The sequence below is a fragment of the Rhinolophus ferrumequinum genome, chromosome 12 (assembly GCF_004115265.2).
Source record: "Rhinolophus ferrumequinum isolate MPI-CBG mRhiFer1 chromosome 12, mRhiFer1_v1.p, whole genome shotgun sequence".
Taxonomy (NCBI): domain Eukaryota; kingdom Metazoa; phylum Chordata; class Mammalia; order Chiroptera; family Rhinolophidae; genus Rhinolophus; species Rhinolophus ferrumequinum.
The window spans coordinates 58,907,664-58,913,118 of record NC_046295.1 but is presented as its reverse complement, the minus strand read 5'-3'; the positions used below and the strand labels follow the sequence as shown (position 1 = coordinate 58,913,118).

At 38.1% G+C, this 5,455-nt stretch overlaps 1 pseudogene; it reads right to left on the bottom strand.

Moving 5' to 3' along the window:
* Positions 1-246: 246 nt before the first annotated feature.
* Positions 247-5,214, bottom strand: LOC117031549 (olfactory receptor 13D1-like; annotated as a pseudogene).
* Between the last annotated feature and the right edge of the window lie 241 nt (positions 5,215-5,455).

The window sequence follows — 5,455 nt, the reverse complement described above, 5'->3', positions numbered from 1 at the left end:
TTCATCTAGAGGAAAAGCCATGTGCCCTATGTGGGACCAACTGGCAGAATTGCATGCAGTTAGAAATTGCAGACAAGACACTATTCAGAATGTTTTACACAAGCATTCTGTGTTGAAAAGAATGAGAGTCCCATATTTGGTCTTACAAGCAGACGAGTTCTCTTGACACTGGGTTCATGACTTCATCTGTAAACACAAAATACCTGATTTGGTCTCACACTGAGGAGATCACATGCCTCAGTTCTTTCACATTTTCATTAAATGCAGGTGTCTGCTCAGGACTTTCTTCAGAGCTTTTACCTCTTTATTCCTCAGGCTGTAGATAGTGGGGTTCAACATCCGGGTTACCACTCCATAAGACAGTCCAATAATTTCATTGGATGTATTTGAGTCCTTTGACTTGGGCTTCATGTATATAAAATGGCTGAACCAAAGAATAAGATGGCTGCAGTCAGGTGGGCTATATAGATAGAAAAGTCTTTTTTCTCCCTTCAGCAGAATTAATTCTCAGGATGGAAGAGAGGATGAAAGTATAGGAGGTGAAAATTAACAGTAGAGGAATGACCAATAAAACAGTATTTGCCACTGTCATGATAGCAATATTTGTGGAGATATCTGAACATTTGAGTTTAAGAAGAGCCAGAATCTCACAGGTAAGAGAATAAATGATGTTATTCCCACAGAAAGACAACATTGTCAGGACTGTTTGTACTAAGGCGTTCAGAGAGACTAGGATCCAAGAGCATGCAGCCATGTGCACAGATAGCACCCTGTTCATGATGATGGGGCACCTCAGTGGGATGCCCATGGCCACATACCAGTCATAGGCCATCACAGCCAGGGGGCACACTCAGTGGAGCCCAAACCAAGAGAAACAGCCATCGCACAGCACAGCCAATGAAAGAGATGGATTTTCTCTCAGACACAAACATAACAAGCATAGGAGGAATGGATGATGTTGTGTAACAGATGTCCAAAAATGAGAGCTTCCCAAGGAAGAAATACGAGGTCTGACAATTACATTTGCAAACTTGCTACCATGCACTTATATTGGCAGAACTGTACAAACAGCTCAGTAAGGTTTAATAACCTTGGTATATCAATGTCTCACAGCTGTGTTCATGTTGACGTGTGGTGGTGTCTTGCTGAGTGGCATTCATTATTGTGTGTTTTTGTGTACTGTCTTGAGAATGTCTGAGCTTGCATTAGAGCAACGAACAAACTTTAAATTTCTTGTTAAACTTGGCAAGACAGGAAGTGAAATCAGGGACATGTTAGTCCAAGTTTATGGGGATAAAACCATGAAGAAAATGGCAGTGTACAAATGGATTAAACGTTTTTCTGAGGGAAGAGAATGCATCACTGATGAAGAGAGGTCAGGGCGGCCAGTAATGAGCAGTACTGACAAAAAAATTCAAAAATTCATTCAATTGTGAATCAAAATCATGGCTGACTGTGAGAAGCATAGCAGACCAAGGAAACATCGATAGAGAAACAGGGAAATCTTAACTGTGAATCTTGACATGAGAAAGGTGTGTGCAAAAATGGTCCTGAAGGAGCTCACCGATGAATAAAAGCAAAGGAGAGGCACAGTTTGCCAAGACCTTTTAGAGAGGCAAGACGATATTTTGGGTTGTGTTATCACTGGTGATGAAACATGGGTGTACCAATACGACCCTGAAACAAAGCATCAAAATGCACAATGGAAGTCAGCCAATTCTCCATGACTAAAAAACTTCTGTCAGTCCAAATCAAGAGTCAAAACGATGTTGGTAACCTTTTTTGATATCACAGGGATTATTCATTATAAATTTGTACCAACTGGACAAACAGTTCACCAAGTTTACTATTTGAAAGTGCTGAAAAGGCCGCATAAAAAAGTTAAGAGGAAAACGACCTGAACTTTTCACCAACAATTCACGGCTTTTGCATCACGACAATGCACTAGCTCACACCACACTGTCTGTGAGGGAGTTTTTAGCCAGTAAACAAACAACTGTATTGGAACACCTTCCCTACTCACCTGATTTGGCCCCCAATGATTTCTTTCTTTACCTGAAAATAAAGGAAATATGAAAGGAAGACATTTTGATGACATTCAGGACGTCAAGAATAATACGATGACAGCTCCAATGGTCATTCCAGAAAAAGAGTTCCAAAATTGCTTTGAAGGGTGGACTAGGCTCTGGTATCTGTGCATAGCTTCCCAAGGGGAGTACTTTGAAGGTGACTGTAGTGATATTCAGCAATGAGGTATGTAGCACTTTTTCTAGGAAGAGTTCACCAACTTAATTGGCAGATCTTGTATAAAAAATTATATGTAGTTTATGTAATATAGTAATAGTAAACATTTACATATAGAGATAAAGATGAAGGAAGAACAGCTCTCTTTCTTTCTGTTCAACAAAGGTACCAAGTGAGGGAGGCCATTTTTAAGAATTTAGGTTAAAAAAAGAGAAAACGGAAACAGTAACTTTACCAAAAACACTGAAACAACCCGTCATGCAGGTCTATCTGAACCTCTTCAGTTACCTTTCTTTCACTTACGCCATTTCTGTTCCCATGACAGTGTCAAAGGAGGTTTTGTTTTACCATGATCTTCATCAGCAACCTCACAAAAACATTCTAATAGATAAATATAATCTGTGTAAAAAAAAAAATGTATGTGCTCTGCAGTACAACTTCAGGACAAGTCTTCTAGCACCTCCTCCAATCGCATTGTTGTCCTAGATCCCCCTACTGTGGAAATTCTGGAGGTACTACTGACACCCCAGGTGCTCTGCAATGACAATGCTGAGTTTCTTTCATCCTCCCCATAATACTACACTCTTTCTTCTTTATGTATTTGTACCTGGTGTTTTCTTAACCCAGAGGGGCCCCTCCTAACTTAGATATTACCTTTTCTGGAATAACATTCTCACCTCCTGCTGTGAGGAGGATGACCTTTCTGTGCACTGCACAACACTCTGTACTTACATCTCTCATACGATTCTTTATTTACTTATTTATGCAATTCACACTAGGCCATATATACTGTGGTAAGTAATAGGGATCCCATTTTGAGAACTTATTTATCAAAATGGACATGATACAGAATGCTTAAGAAAGTTACTTTATACTTTCAAGAAATAATTTCTGTGCCATAGAACATGTTTGAATATGGAACATTATGGAACATTTTACAAAAACATTTTATCAAACTAAAATAGCTTGTTATCCCAAATTATCAAGCAGAGAATAAAACTGAATCAACATTACTTATGCATATATATGCAAAAATCATAAAATATATTCAAACTGTATACTAAAGTGATTTACTTTATTTCATGAATTCACAAAATTCCAAATTAATATTTAAAAATCTATCAATATAATCTAAACAGCTGGGCAAAAAACCCGAAACAAAGTACATGGTCATCTAACATGATGCCAAAAAGCATTTGATAAAATACAATACTCATTATTGGTAAAATCTCTTAGGAATATAGATGTAGGAGAATACATAGTCATCTCTGAAATCACCAGACCACGTAATTCAAAATGGTGAAACTCTGGAGTTATCTCTTAAAGTAGTCAAATATCGTTATTGTTTAATATTTTCCCCCTGAATGATCCACCCAATAGCATAGAATAAAACAAATAAATGACATTGAATATCTTTTGATTTTTCAAGTTCAATCATAATTTAAACAGTTATAGCAATTTTTTCCTCTGGAATTCTGGTTTGTGCTTGTTGGGTGTCATGCTATACACATGATAAGCCATACTCTCATATATTATACAACCAATGAAAGTTGTAGTCTTGGAGAAGAGTTAAAGGGAAGGAAAATGTCCATCCATGGTATATTACATTAATATGGGAAGTTGCATAACAATATAAATGATTGCAATTTGTATACATGTGACTGAGAAAAGCCACAGCAAAATTAGTTTTCTCTGGAATCTAAGAATGGGACATTATTAATATTCTTAATTATCCCTCAATCTCCAAATTTTCTTTTAACAATGTATATTTCATGACTGAAAATCAGAAATATTTAAAAATTTTTCTTTAAAGGATACAGTGACAAGGATTTGCAAACTTTTGTCTCCAGTTTTCATTAAAACTCAAGAAATGGTAAGAACAGTTAATGGAAAGGATATTGGATAGAGAAATTTTGTTGCTTTATTACATAGACTGACTTACGCCATTAAATATTAATGCCATTTAATATTTTGATTTCAGGCAGTCACTTCACAAATATATCCATCCTGGGCAGATCCACTGATACATTCCCAGTTCTTGGCCATTCCCATTTAGAATGGCCCAGGTGGGCAGTATTTAAGGGATGCACTTTATCAGGCCCTCATCTATATCACACAGTAAAAAGATAAGGCGGAAGCAATACCTGTGGTGAGGAGTGTGGGGGATATTAGTGATTAATGTCACCTCAGTTTATTTATTTCTGATAAAAAATAGGTAACGTTTTAGTGTCTTAGTTCTCTGTTTTTGGCCTGTCTGTCTCCAAAAGGTCAGTCCTTAGATGGATGCTCACCTTTGGACATCACTGATAGAAAGAAAGCAGACTGTGCTTGAGGACTTGGATCACGATGCATTTCACACTTCTCCTACGTTTACTAATAGAAGAGAGTAATCAAATATATGGTGATGGAGGAGAACTGCCTCTGGGTGGTGAACACACAATGGGATTTATAGATGATGTAATACAGAATTGTACACCTGAAATCTATGTAACTTTACTAACAATTGTCACCGCAATAAACTTTAATTAAAAAAAAATAGAAGAGAGTAGTAGTTTGTAAAGCACATGTACTCACCCAACTCCCTGATTTTAACCTAAGGAACCTCTTGAAATAGGCGGTGCCCCTCTCCCCTCAGAAGGAAATCAAATGCACTAAATATTGCATCCTATCTCTTCCTTCAGCTAGCTTCCCCTCCCGGTTATGAAACAATGTATTCATGACATCAGACATCCCTGGTGCTAGTTCTCCCATGCTCACCAAATAAGTGATCCCTTCTGAATCCCAAAGTTGCTAATAATGAGCAGTGGTGCTCTAGTTAGACCAAGGCCTCTTCTCATTTTCTTACATGGTTTTGAGAATTACCCGGGTTTTCTCATTCACATTTTTGTGTGGAAACCAAGGATGTTTTGTTGCTGGGAGCTTCAGTGAGCTAGGTTCACTGCTGAGGGGCTTCCCCCAGTGTGGCATCATCATGCGTTGAGCATCTCTAAGGGCTTTGCTAGAGTCCAATAACTCTGTCTCTCTGAAAGACTGTGGCCCAGTCCTCTTATTCCTTTGTCCCCTTAACTGCTGAGAAAGAGAAGTGCTACGTCTTATTGGAACACATTTGGCTTGGGGTACCTAAACTTCACTCTGGGCGTTTTGGCATATTGGCTGTAGAAACCTTAGCAAAACACTCTCTCAGCATGAGGTGTCATTTAAAACACGGCAA